The sequence below is a fragment of the Mustela lutreola genome, chromosome 9 (genome assembly GCF_030435805.1).
Source record: "Mustela lutreola isolate mMusLut2 chromosome 9, mMusLut2.pri, whole genome shotgun sequence".
In the NCBI taxonomy this organism is placed as follows: domain Eukaryota; kingdom Metazoa; phylum Chordata; class Mammalia; order Carnivora; family Mustelidae; genus Mustela; species Mustela lutreola.
The window spans coordinates 87,854,891-87,870,158 of record NC_081298.1 but is presented as its reverse complement, the minus strand read 5'-3'; the positions used below and the strand labels follow the sequence as shown (position 1 = coordinate 87,870,158).

Below are 15,268 nucleotides of genomic sequence, written 5' to 3'. Positions count from 1 at the left end.
TGACCTGAGTGAAATCAAGAGTCTGATGCTTAACTGACTGGGCCACCCAGGAGACCCTACTTAACTACTTTTTAAATTGATTATATCTTGGAGGGCTTGGCGATAACTAGTGGGTGAATATGTTTTAGTTTGCAGCAAAATAAGAGATGTTCTAGTGATGCTGGATGAAAGAATTCCATTGCATTTTGGATGTGTTTTCTTTTCTTTCTTTCTTTCTCTCTCTCTCTCTCTCTCTCTCTCTCTCTTTTTTTTTTTTTTTTTAAATTTTAGATTTTATTTATTTATTTGACACAGAGAGAGAGGTAGTGAGAACAAGAACACCAGCAGGGAGAGGGGGAGAGGGTGAAGCAGGCTTCTTGCTGATCAGGGAGCTTGATGTGGGGCTCAATCCCACGACTCTGGGATCATGACCTGAGCTGAAGGCAGACACTTAATGACTGAGCCACCCAGGCGCACCCCAAGGTGTATTTTCAAGTGTAGGTTTTCTGATTGGTCAGAACTGATGCAGTGACCATCTGAACAACTGATGGTCTTGGTTTGTTCCCTCATAGTTCCTCAGTTTACTTGCTTTTTGTGTTAATTCAGAAAAGCATCCTTTATAAGATAAAACAAGTTCTTTTCTCAGCATGCTTTATGTGGGTAGCTTCTCTAGCACCTGTCTTTCCCTTGGGCCTTATACCACTAGAATGAAGATGAGGTGGGGGAGGATTTTATTCCCTCGTAAGCCAGTTTGGTCAGTTTTAGGCTTACATTGTCATAATGTGTAAGAGTTTCTCATATCTTATCTAACTACATACTAAATTTAATTCCTTTGGAAATTGTACTGATTGTCCATGTATTGCGTGTGTGAATCATTTTGTTATTGTTTTGCATGTTTATAAAGATAATGTATGTTTGTTCAAGAAATCCAAACCATGAAAGTACAATCCCCCTAATTCCTCCACTCAGAATTCATTGACATCATTTTGATGAATAAGCTTCTAGACCCTCCCCCAGGGGATATATAGAAGTTAATAACTTTATTAAATAAAGTCATACTACAGAAGCCATTTTGCTTTCTGTTGTTTTCAGGGAGGGAATCCTTTCCGTGTCAATATAGATGATCTTTTTAAATAGCAGCATTGTATTCCAATGTGAATGGATGTATAATGATCTCCCCACTAAACCATTATTGCCAGACATTTGTATTGTTTTTCATTTGTTCTCCTGGAAACAATGTACTGCTGAGAAGATCACTTACACTTACATCTTTGCACACTTTTCCATTTTTCTTTGTAAGATAAATTTGTTGTAGGTTTGCTGAGTCTAGTAGAATGTACATTAAAACATTTTATAGTCTTGCCGAGTTGTTTTCCGGCATCTGTACAGTTGTGTATTCCTACTAATAGTACATCTGAAGATCTGTTTTGTTGTATCCAATTGCTTATTTCCTAAATTGATCCACTTTTTTATTTAATAAATACCTGAGTGCCTACTATGTGCCAGGGCATGCTAGGGTTTCAATAATAAATGACACAGGGCACCTGGGTGGCTCAGTTGGTTGGGCGACTGCCTTTGGCTCAGGTCATGATTCTGGAGTCCCGGGACTGAATCCCACATCGGTCCAGTGGGAAGTCTGCTTCTCCTGCTGACCTCTCTCCTCTCATGCTTTCTCTCTCTCTAATAAATAAATAAGAAAAAAAAAAATGACACAGAAGTGGAATTTGCCTTCCTAGGATTTGTTGTTTGGGGAGACTAGAATCTTCCTGTATTTTTTACCTTAATTTCTTTTCTTCTCTTTACTTTGAAATTTTAAGCTGTATGTATTGACTAGTATTCTCTTGTGAATTGTGGATTCACATACTTATTTTTCTGTATTTTATTTTTTCTTTATTACTATTTTTTGATTGTTATATAGTCAGATCTGTCTTTTTTGGCAGGCCTTCTCTAGCCTAAAATTATAAAATTATTTGCCCATCGGACTAGCTAGGGATTTTGGTTGCAAAAACAGAAACTAACTTTGTTCTTCTACCTAACCTATAAATGGTACCAGGTCCTCTCCTGAATCACCACGAATTGCCTAGAGAGCTAGAAACAAGGACTCAAGAGAAGCTGGGTGGTCTATAGCACAGTAAGGTCACATGACAGGGGTAGGCTTTTAACACCAACCTTCCCATTTTGGACCTGATACTGTTCAGTAGCATCAGGAATATATAATCTTTTCTTACCTTTCTTCATTATTTTCTCCTGTGGTGTGTCCCTTCTTAGGTATATTGTCCCCCATGGGGTAGTGGGGGCAGCCAGAGGCAATGGTCTCACCTTTTTGGCATCCTTAGCAAAAGACGGCACTTCTTTTCTAATCATTTGCACAAAGGTCTTGGCATTGGATCTCATTGGTCTGTCTTGGACATGTGTGCATCTGTGAACTGATCACTGTGGCAAGGGAGATGGAATGCTTTGATTGGCCAAGCCTAGGTCATGTGCCTATCCCTTGTACTGAGAGTAGAATCAGCTGGACTGCGAAAAATGGAGGGGTGGCTCTTAAAGAAAAGTGGGGTGCTGTTATGCAACAAAAGCAACAGATGTCCTCTGTAATGATAGTACTTGACATTTTTTTAATAATGCTGGATTCTGCATTCTTTCAGTAGAGCAAAATGCCACTTTGTAATTTATCGTTTCAGAAAATTAAAATATCTTTTTATTAAGTAAGTTCTTTTTCCTTGTACATCAGTCACTAGGTGGAGGAAATATTAAAATCCCAATAAGGAAAGTAAGTTTCATCCTTCATTTTGAATCAATTATATTGAATGAAAGACAGCTGTGTAGAGGAATAAAGAACTTTTTCATTGTATACATGAAAAATGTGTTCTAAAAGATGCAAGATTCTTACATTCTGGACATGGACATTTTACTAAAAACCCACATGCTGTTAAAGTATGATATGTGCTATAAACATGTTTAGGAAAACCAGAAATATAAAACTGTAAAGAAAAATACCTGTACTCTCAGTTACATGGCATGAAAAGTCACTCTTGTGTGTTGCAAGATATTTCTGTAGTTATTCAAAACTGGTTCCCCGTTTGAGTCAGTACTTGCTCAGTGTGTTTCCTACCATGAGTGCTGGTAACAAACAGAAAAATATCAAGAAACAGTGAAGTGCAGTGAAACAAACATGAGTTTTGGAGTCAGTCAAAGATTATATATTCCTGATATATATTCAATCTGATCTTAAAAGATGTGACCATGAGCATGCATCCCCATCTGAAAATGATATAATATCTACCTCACAAGTTTAATATCTACCTCACAAGATTAATTATTACAATTTGGAATTACTATTTGGGGGAAAATAACATTCCTTTGGAAAATCAGTTATGTCAGCATATGCAGAGACGGCGTGTATGTGAAAAAAATAGAACGCTTTCCCAACTGTGTACTGGGATTTTCTTTTGAATTCTGCGGTTGGAGTATAGCTGTGGCGAGCCCTTGGGGTGATAAGGTTGATTTACCAAAGATAGACTGTAATATGCTGACTTGGGTTATTCTAGTGTTTGAGGATCTGTGAGAAACTTACTGTACATTCTTGGGTATAGGGAAGAACAGCAGTAGCCCGATGTGTGGTCCAGTACCCTTGGAACTGAATGAATTATCTGTGGAGTTAGCCTAATCTAGCCTAGCAGCATTTGAACTTGGAGCCAGACTTTAATTTGATGAATACTTTCACTTACTGGTGGTCTTGTTTTGGCATTTGGCAATTGAATGATTTATACAAAGGCTTTATCCTTTGGGCAAAGCATGTATTTGTTGTCTAACTTCAGAGTTTAGCATCAAATAATTTTATGACAGACCACATTTGGCATGCCTAGTTATTCAGGGAATTTTCAGAGAAGTGTAGTGGGACTTTTTAGTCACACATCCTCTCCATTCTTAGTCATCCATTCCTTTTATGGTAGTCATTAGCAAATATCTCTCAGCCTCTTCTGTAATGGTTAACAGTCAGTGTAAGCTCTCTGTCACATTAGCTGTTTTGAGGTCTGTGTACTTAACTATAACAGTCTACATATACTTGTGAAAACATAAACTAAGTATTAGTATATTCTCCACATGGTTTCTTAATACACATATTAAATGATTTCAGAATCTCTAGGTCAAAGATTTTTTTCTCATGTATACTTTTTTGGGTATTATGTTTTCTGTCCTTCTGTTGGACTACTTATCTAAGTGCGGTTGATTACTTTCAGAATTAAGGAAAAACTGAACTGAAAGTCAGTATGATTAGAAGTTTGGTTTTAATGCAGAGGAGAGCAGATATTTTTACCTTCCAGGCAATGAGAAGCACCTTTTACATTTAGCTCCTTGACCCTACTGGTCTGGTCAACTTCCAGTGTTACACAATTTCATTCTACCTTCCCTAATACCTAGTAAACCCAGTTGTTCGCATACCTCCTATTTACTTTTAAAAACTGTTTGATGACTCTGCTCTTATTATAAGGGTACAGCAGAAGCGGTATTTGTCACTTTTCCTAAAAATTTGCTAATTTTCTTCCAACACCTTCTAACCCTTTCACTTCCCCTCTCCAAACTCATTGACATAGTTCCCCAAATACATTCAGTAGGATTCTTTTTCATACATCCAGAAGACGTTGGACATGTAGGTTGAAAACAACACTAAAGGTTATAATTAATTAGGTAAGAAAAGGAGATAATGAGTAAGACCTTCCGTCTGATCTCCAATAAGGTATTACAAAGTATTCTTCTAAATGTCTTGCAGGCGGGGCGCCTGGGTGGCTCAGTGGGTTAAGCCGCTGCCTTTGGCTCAGGTCATGATCTCAGGGTCCTGGGATCGAGTCCCGCATCGGGCTCTCTGCTCAGCAGGGAGCCTGCTTCCCTCTCTCTCTCTCTCTGCCTGCCTCTCCATCTACTTGTGATTTCTCTGTCAATAAATAAATAAATAAATAAATAAATGTCTTGCAGGCCCCTGACTCAGTGTATCCAAAGTTAAATTTGTTTTCTCTCCCCAGACTCTAGTTTACCCTCCTAAATGCTCTATCTCTTTCCATCCTTTTGTCATCTCAACTGGAACCCCAGCTCTCTTCCTCATATCCCATATCCAATCCTCTCAGCCTTTGAGGGGGAAGGGGAGCAGTGGTGGCCCTGAGCAACTCCAGTCTCCAGTGGGCTCATCTAGCAACCAGTAGGTGCGTCCATTAACTGTATCATGCTGTACAAATCCCAATGGGATAGTGGCTGTATGACCTTGGATGTGAACCTTGAAGTACTCGGTTTCCTTATTTGTAAAATGGACATAAAAGTTTCTAACTTATGGAGTTGCTATGAAGATTAAGTGGCAGATAGAACTATTTAGTCCTCAATAAATGTTATCTTACAGCGATTATTTGAACTACTAAAGTATTATTACATTGTTCCTTGTTGTGCGTCCTCTGAGGAGTTCTAAACTCTTTGTTAAGAAAGGGGTTTTGTCTTACCTTTTTTTTTTTCTTTTAAAGGTTTTATTTACTTATTTGACAGAGAGAGATATCACAAGTAGTCAGAGAGAGAGGGAGAAGCAGGTTCCCTGCTGAACAGAGAGCCCGATGTGGAGCTCGATCCCAGGACCCTGAGATCATGACCTGAGCCGAAGGCAGAGGCTTAACCCACTGAGCCACCAGCAACCCCTTACTTTTTTGTTCTACATCTGTGATAATGCTTGGCATTAATACTAGTAGTAGTAGTAGCAGCAGCAGTAGCAAGTGCTGTTAGATCTTCCTATATGCCAGACCCTATTGTAAGAACTTTGTTAAGAGTATCTCCCATAGGGGCGCCTGGGTAGCACAGTGGGTTAAGCCTCTGCCTTCAGCTCAGGTCATGATCTCAGGGTCTTGCGATTGAGCTCCGCATCGGGCTCTCTGCTTAGCCTACTAAGCAGAGAGGGCTCTCTCTGCCTACTTGTGCTCGCTCTCTCTCTGTCAAATAAATAAAATTGAGAAATTTAAAAAAAGAAAAGAAAGAAAGAAAAAGAGTATCTCCCATATAGGGTTGTTGAGAGGGTCACATGCCCTCATAACAACCCTATGTGGGAGATACTGTTGTATCCATTTAACTGATCGGGAGACTAAGGCACAGAGAGGTTAAGTACTTTGTCCAAGGCTACAGAGCTGTTAAGGGGAGGAAATAGAATTTGAACCCAGGCATCCTGGCTATAGATTCCATGCTCCTAACTACGTTACTAGATTCCCTTATACTAGGTGCATAATAAACATCTGTTGGAACAGATAAATGAACGATTCAGATAAACAGGCATGTGGGTTGGAGTGGTAGATAATCTTATTCAATGGGATGTGGGTAAGAAACAAAAATTATCAGGAGGTATGCTGAATGAATAAAAAAAAAGCATTGATAAATATTTGTATAATCAATATCAGTGACAATGGGTGGTCGGCCCTTTGCAGATGCATCACTGCTTGACAGGCAGTGCAGGACGATGATCTCTGAGAGAGAGAAATGGAGTAAGCCTGGAGATCACCAGAGGTTTTTGCCTGGAGCACTGTTTGTCCACATTGTAGCTGAGCTGAGGGGAGATGGATTATTAGAGTTCAGTGAGGCTGAAGAGACTAGAATTTGTGAGACCAAGTACGAGAGAGGGAGAGCTATGTAGACATCTTCATTGGGGTTCCTGGAGTCTGTTGCTGAATACTAATTATGCATGTCTGTGGTTAAACTCCACAAACTGGGTGTGTTGGTGGTGCCCCAAATCCCCATCAGCTCTCTAGGAGGACTCACAGGACTTGGCATACAGTCATACTCCTGGCTAAGATCTATTACAGTGAAAGGATACAAAGCAAAAGTCAGCAGAGGGTAAAGGTGCATGGCGTGAAACTAGGCATGAGCTTCCAAGAGTATGCTTCCAATGGAATCTTACAGGACAGAGTTTCTCCACAAATCACCTGCGGCAACACATGTGGAATACTGTCTGACAGAGAAGCTCATTAGAGGCTTAGCACCAAGGTTTTTATTAGGAGCTGGTCACGTAGGCATGTTCTACCTGACACATACCAAAATTCTAGACTTCCACAAAGAAAGCAGATATTCAACATAAACCGTATTGTTTGTACAAACAGTTAAGGCCCTGTGAGCCACTCTTTATCAGTATGTTGGGAACACTTCTGAAGTCCAAGTTCCCAGGAGGCCGTTCAAAAGATATTAATCTGGCCTGCTATGTTAACTGTTTTCTGTACACCAGACAAAGAACTGGGAGAACCTGTGAGCTAATGATTCCCAGACCTCACTTATGGCATCATGCTGTCTGAGTTCTGAGTAGCCAGGGGTCATTCAGTAGAGGTACCAGAAAGGTCACACTTGGGAAATAGGGCTGAACTATCCTAGAGTAAAAGCTACTCTAGATGAGTGGTTCTCAACCAGGGACAATTTTATCCCCACAGAAGACATTTAGCAATATCTAGAGACATTTTGTGTCATCACAACAGGGAGGTATTACTGATATCTAATGAGTAGAGGCCAGAAATGCTGCTAAACAACCTGTAATCCACAGAGCAGGCCCCTATGACCAAGAATTATATGGCTCAAGATATCAGTAATACCAAGGTTGAGAAACCCTGCTATCCTAACAGAACTTTAAACAAGTTTAGAGGATCAAGTTGATCTGCAAGTAACTTGAATGCTGGTCAAAACAAAATAACAGTTTTTAAAGAAAGGCAATAAAATCTAGACCCTTAAAAATGTAGCATTTGTAATGTGCAGCATCCAATAAAAAATTACTAGATATGTGAAGTAAAGAGTATGAATCATTACCAGGAGAAAAAAAAATTAGTATATGGGGGACTAGAAATGACTAAAATGATCACATAGCAGATAATTATTATCAATATGACTGAGGACTTAAAATAATAAGTAAGGACAGAAATGGAAAAGACTTAAAAATAGAAACTTCTAGAGCTAAAAAATACAATGTCTGAAATGAAAAATTTACTGGATGGGATTCACAGCAGACTAGAAATGATGAATAAAAGGATCAGTGAACTGGAAGACATAGCAACAGAAACTATTCAATATGAAACATGGAGTAAAATGACTGCCAAAAAAAAAAAAAAGAAAGAAAAGAAAAGAAAAGGAAAATGAACAGAGCCTCAATGACCTGTGGGACAGTGTAAGTGGTTTGATATACATGTATTTGAAGTTCTAAGGATGGAAGGAGAAAAAAAATTAGACAAAACCTACAGACTCAAGATGCTAAATGAATCTGAAACAGAAGAAACACAAAACCACACCAAGGTACATCATAACCAAATTGATGAAAACCAACAGGAAGATAAAAATCTTAAAAGAAGCCAAGGTGGGGAAGGACATTTAAAGAGACTTTTACATACAGGAATTTTTTTTTTTTAAATTATCACAAACTACTCATCAGAAACTATACAACCAGAAGACAGTGGAATAACATCTTTTAGATGCTTAAAGAAAATGCAGCTAATATAAAATTGCATACCAGGTGAAAATATCCTTTAATAATGAGGACAAAATAAATGTCTGAGGCAACAAAACAACAAAAGTGAAAGATGGCCAGTAGACCTGCACACCAAGAAATGTAAGAGGAAAATTTTCAGGCTGAAGGAAAAAGATCCCAGATGGAAACTTAGATGTGCGTGAAAGAATAAAGAGACTAGATATGGTAAATGTGTGGATAATAGGAAAGACTTTTCCCCATGTAATATTAAACAAAACAAAACACTTTGACAACTGACTATTTAAAACAAATAGGTTGTATTGTGAGTCTCATTATTTAATGTAGAAGAAAAATGAATGACATCAATAGTACCAGGAATGATTCTTACAATATATGTGAAATTGTGTGTTATTTGAAGGTATGGTATGTTAAGCTTAAAATGAATATTGCAAATATAACAAGGAAATGAAATGAAATAGTAAAATATGCTCAGCCCAAAAGAAGGGAAGAAAAGAGGGAAAATGGAACAAAGAACAGATGAGATGCTAGATTTAGAGCCAACCTAGTTTAATCATTACATTAAGTGTAATTGGTTTAAACAATCCAATTAAAAGAAGTCATATATATAGTTATATAGTTATATATATATAGTTGAATTAAAAAACAAGACTCAACTATATATGTTATCTATAAGAAGGGCCCAACTATATAATATATATATATGTATATAAAATGCCATCTATAATTATATATTATTTATATACTTAAAATAGAAAGACACAAATAGGTTAAAAGTAAAAGAACAAGGAAGAATAAACTGTACAAACACTAATCAAAAGAAAGCTTTAATGGCTCTATTATTATTAGACAAAGTAGACTTCATTCAAAATAAGAAATATTGCTAGGGGGAGCGCTTGGGTGGCTCAGTTGGTCGAGTGTCTGACTCTTGATTTCCACTTAGTTTCATGATCTCAGCACAGTAGCAGAAGGCACATTCCTTTCAAGTGTACTAGAACATTCACCAAGATGGACTGTATTCTTGGTACAAAAAAGGTCTCAGTAAGTTTTTAAAGATTGAAATCATGAAGAATATGTTCTCTGACTACAGTGGAGTCAAACTAGAAATCGACAACGGAATATACCTGGGGAATTTACCAAATATTTGGAAATTAAACCTTCAATTACACTTTAAAAATACACATGGTTAAAGAAATCATAAGGGAAAACAGAAAATATTTTGAACTGAAAGAAAATGATATTACAATTCTATTACAAATTAGAATTTGTGAGATGCAGTTAAAGCAGTGTTGAGGGAAATGTATAATATTAAATGCTGATACTAGAGAAGAAAAAAGATCCAAAATCAATGACTGAAGTTTCTACCTGGATAAACTAGAAAAAGAAGAGCAAATTAAACCTAAAGTAAATAGAAGAAAATAATAAAGAGAAATCAATAAATAAAATAGAAGAAGGAGCAAAAAATATTTTAGAAACTATGAAACAAAAATTAATTCTTTGCAAAGAACAATAAAATTGATTAAATGTATTATGAGTCTGATTCCTGTTTGCATCCTTAAAATGCAACCCAGTACACTTTTAAAATGAAATTTTGAAAACTAAAAAGCTGACTGCTTAATTGTCTTTTATTTAAAATACATGGTTTTATTTTGAGATCTAGTTATTGAGCTAAAATAAAATTTAAACAAGTCTTAGACACAAGTTTAGTCATGATCAATTTATTTCAGAATGATTCCTTAGAAAGATAATTTGTTATACTTATGGAGAAACAACAGTGTTTGTAAAAAACAAAAACAAAATCTCCCCCTCCACCAAAAAAAACCTTCACAATTTCTAAGTTCTGTCTTTTGTCTTCAGTTTTGGGGGGGGCAATATATATATATATATACACACACACATACATAAAAGAGAGAATAAAATGTTTGAGATTTAAAAAAAAAAGTTTGAGATCAAGACCAATAACATAAGTTCCAGGAAAATCCAGTTAAAGATGGTGAAAAACTGGGGTGCCTGGGTGGCTCAGTGGGTTAAGCCTCTGCCTTTGGCTCCGGTCATGATTCCTGGGTCCTAAGATCAAGCCCTGCATCTGGCTCTCTGCTCAGCAGGAGTCTGCTTCCTTCTCTCTCTCTGCCTACTTGTGATCTCTGTCTGTCAAATAAATAAATAAAATCTTAAAAAAAAAAAGATGTTGAAAAACACATATTGAGCATTTATAGATTTCATTTGCAAGAAACATGTTTTCACAGTATACATTTACTATAAGGTGTTATTCAGTACCATAGATTATAAACAAATATCTGTCAAAAGAAATAAAACTGTACAGAGACCAAACCATTAATATGCCAAATGATGATGTACAATTTTAATAGTTGATCTCTTTGGTTATCAAATCCATTGATAAGGCACCTGGGTGGCTCAGTGGGTTAAGCCGCTGCCTTCGGCTCAGGTCATGATCTCAAGGTCCTGGGATCGAGTCCCGCATCGGGCTCTCTGCTCAGCAGGGAGCCTGCTTCCCTTCCTCTCTCTCTGCCTGCCTCTTTGCCTACTTGTGATCTCCCTCTGTCAAATAAATAAATAAAAATCTTTAAATAAAAAAAAATCCATTGATAAATAATCTGTTGCCACGATTTGTAGTGTTACTGACAGAGTTTTGCTGAAGTGAAAAATGAAGTGGGGTAAAATGTATAAGGAATCATGTTGTCCTTAATGAAAGTGATCTTAATCAGTTGTATCTGAATTGTAAGATAACAAGGCACTTACTTGTAATGTTCAGCAAATAATGAATACAAGCCCAAGAAAAAAATAAAATCAGGAAAAATTCACTTAATCACTAGGATATTTGGTAAATTTATTTCCTTTCTTGATGATTCATTATCTGATTATTCCGTTCATGGATTATGCAGGTTTTCTGTTTCTGTTAGAATCAAATTACATAATCCAGCCCCCTCATTCAGTTTCCTTTTGCTCTTCATCTTTTGAAACACCTCACTGATTACGAACCTCCCAGATACAGGAAGAAGTACTTAAAACCAAACCAGTCAGTTCTGCTACATTCTCATAGTGTTTTTTAAAAGGTTTCTTCATTGTAGGGGGTAGGGGTAGAGAAAGGAAGGATACCCAATGATAAAGCAACCAAATTTAGGATTTCCAGATTATAGGTAGAATTAAATTTCAGATTCTAATTTTTAACTTCATTTGTTTACCACCTAGTTTTTGTGATAGCTTGTCCACCTGCTTCTCAAGATTTCTTTCTGGTTTTGATAATCATCCTTCTGAAGTAGGAGTCTTCACTCCAGGCAAAAGATTCAGAGGTAATCAGCTGCAAGGGCAGACTCAAGGAAAACTTGATTCCTTTTCTGGGGAATTTTGATCGTTTGATTAGATAGGGTGGGATGCTCACAGTTAGAAGATTTTGACAGGGCCAGAGAAAAGCCCGTTTTTAAGGGCAGGGGTACCGTTCTTCCTGTTGTATAGATTTCAGCTGCCAGGAATTCCTTAAGTGCTGTGGATCCCAGGGATTTACTGTGACCGAGTTAATAATTACATGCCTTATTGTTGGGAATTGTTTGCACTCTCGTTTCCTATATGAATATCTTCCTTCTATGTTGATTTGAGTTCGCTGTATTTGACAGCTGTGCGTCAGTGATATTTTTATAGTTCAAAATAAGGAGAATGTGCTCTAGCTGTCACTTTGTATTTTCTGTAATGTTCTTTTTTACTCTCTAGTAGGAGGGTTTGCTTTTTTTTGTCTGGAGCTGTATTTAAAAAATGGGAAATTAATACCAAGCAAACTTGAATTCTAAGGCACGTTGTTGCAGAGGATGAAGTCTAAAGCCTTCATAAATTACCAGGGAGATGGAAAATGAATGTGACCCTTGCACCCAGTTTGCTTCTCTTTCTGGTTTAAGTGTTTCCTCTTCTGAGTTCAAGTTCTTTACTATGCTTTCCATCTTTCTTAATATTCCTAGGTGTCTCCTCTCAGGCAAGGCGGTTCTTGCTTATTTTTTCTCAGAACTTCTGCCTTACATTAAAAAAAAGAAGAAGAAAAGAAAAAGAAAAGAAAGGACATAACTTTCTTAGAACCTAGTTTTTCTTACCAAGTTTATTTGGCAGATAGTATTTTTTTAAAAAAATGAGTATTGTGAAATCTGTGAATTTTCCACTAAAAGGCTTTCTATCATAGTGGGTACCCATTAATTACTTGTTGAATTAAATTAAATGAATTCTTATGCTTACATTTAGTGAAGAATTGGGAAATTCCAGATCATAGGAGTCCCCCAAAAGGATCAATTAATTCTGGGAGACTGAAGACAAAAATCACACATTCCAACGGTTTTGTAATTCTGCAGAGTCTGACAAAAGGGAACCCTTGGTTATTGGGTCACATTGCATAAGAAGAGGCCTGTGAACTCTGTTCCTTCAGCCAAGTTATTTACTACCTGGAATAAGCCAGACACTGTGCTGATGTTGGGATATGGTGATAAGGTAAAGAAGGTGGCACTTACCTTCCAGGTTCCCAGAGAAAGCAGCTCCTTAAGTAGAAGCAGCCATTTCTCATCTGTTTTTTCTTCTCTTTTCTCTTTTGTTTCTCAAACCAGTCCTGGGAGCTTTCTTTGTTATATTCTGTGACACATTACTTCGGGGCTCCTATCATAGTGTATTGAAATTACTGCTATGTCCCTTTTCCCAGACAGTAAGGGACTGTCTTGATTTGTTGCCCCAGTACCTAGCAGCATGATGGAACGTGTTTGGTGTTGATGTTTGTTCACCGAATAAGTCAAATTGGAATAACACTTCACAGTCTTTTTTGTGCTGGGACACAGAGAAAAGTACCGAAGAGGGTGAGCCCTGCCCTGCACTGGTTGAAGACTTTCCATTGCTCTGGGCCCTCTGTGGCCGCCCTGCAGACCAAGGGATCTGCCTCTCAGTGTACCTGCCACCCACTGGTGATGTTTGCACGCTGAACAGAAGCTCTGCACTAGAGAGTACCATGTGCTTTGGGAGGCCTTTGGATTTGCAGCCAGAGGGAAGGGGAAAGCACAGTGGCCAGGAGTCACTGTAGGATTGTAGGGATGGAGGACAGCATCATTAACCTAAAGACTGCAAAGGAATCTAGGAATTTTAGCCAGTGGTCTGAAGGAGAATAAACTTTGAAAAAAATTCCTGCCATTTAACTTTGGAAGATGGGACTTTAGCCTTTGGGAAGGGTGGTAGTTTCTGTGAAAGTCCCTTCTTTCTACTTTCTTTCCATCTTGGCCTCCCAAGACACCACCTGCAAAGAGCAGTTGATTGTATGGCTGTGACTACACGAAAAGCCATTGAATTAGATGCTTTGTATGAATGGGTCATGTGGTATGTGAATTCTATCTCAATAAAGCTATTAAAAGGGGGCACCTGGGTGGCTCAGTGGGTTAAGCCTCTGCGTTCGGCTCAGGTCATGATCTCAGGGTCCTGCGATCAAGCCCCGCATTGGGCTCTCTGCTCATCAGGGAGTCTGCTTTCCCCTCTTTCTCTCCCTGCCTCTCTGCCTACGTATGATCTCTGTCTGTCAAATGAATAAATAAAATCTTTAAAAAAAAAAAAGAAAAAAGTTTTAAAGCTGTTAAAAAATGCCCGTTGTATTTGAGTATAAAAAAAAAAAAGAATCTGGAGACAAACTGGTTGCTTTCTTTTTTTTTTTTTTTTTTTTTTTTTAAAGATTTTATTTATTTATTTGACAGAGAGAGATCACAGTAGGAGAGAGGAAGGGAAGAGATCACAGAGAGAGAGGAAGGGAAGCAGGCCCCCTGCTGAGCAGAGAGCCCGATGCGGGACTCGATCCCAGGACCCTGAGATCATGACCCGAGCCGAAGGCAGCGGCTTAACCCACTGAGCCACCCAGGCGCCCCCTGGTTGCTTTCTGTATAAGAGTCTACTTAGGGGTTTGGGATTACCAAGGTATAAATATTTAAATTAGTAATAAGCATTTCCAAATCTGAACATATAGAAATTTGTTTATTATTATTGGTGTCTCATGGATTTTATAATATTTTATAAATGTCACAGAGTTTGAGCCTACATTATAATCAAAATAGTATTTTATTTTGGTGGAAAAGAATAAGAAATCTTTATGACTATGTAATATAGATTACTTGATTACTTTGATATGGAAGCATTAGTCTTAAAATATTTAGTAGAATTAATTATTTGATCACTTTCAAAATCTGATTTGCTAGTGTCCAATTTGTATAACTGTAAATGAAGTTATTTTCATACTCTAGATAAGTTTTCCTTTCTTTTTCACATAAGCATTATTTACAAATTTCTAATATGTATAAAAAGTAGCAAAACTGTGAAATGAAATTTATGTATGACCTTTGGAAATTACGATCTCTTATCATTGATATTTATATTTTGGAACAGCTATATCATTATCTATTGTCGTATAACAGATTAGTCCAAAACTTAGTTTCAAACAGTAAGCATTTATCATTATGGTTTCTGGGAATAAAGAATCTGGGTGCAGCCTGGTTGACTGCCTCTGTTTCAGGGTCTCTCAGTGCCAAGCAGGGCTGTGGTCTCATATGAAGGGTTGATTGAGGGAGGATCTACTTCTAAGCTTACTCACATGGTTGAGAACAGGATTTAGTTCCTCACAGGCAGTTGGAACGAAGGCCCCAGTCCTTCATGGACTGTTGGAAGAAACTCCTTTATTTATGGGCCTCTGTATAGAGTAGATCACAACATGGCATCTGGCTTCCATCAGAGCAGTTGATCAAGAAAGAGTGAGTAAGATGGAGGCCACAATCATTTTGTAAATCTAATCTTGAC

At 37.6% G+C, this 15,268-nt stretch overlaps 1 protein-coding gene across 1 annotated transcript in view; it reads left to right on the top strand.

Moving 5' to 3' along the window:
- Positions 1 to 15,268, top strand: part of SERTAD2 (SERTA domain containing 2) — a 119,151-nt gene that overhangs the window by 44,826 nt on the left and 59,057 nt on the right. The gene's annotated exons all lie outside the window — the stretch shown is intronic.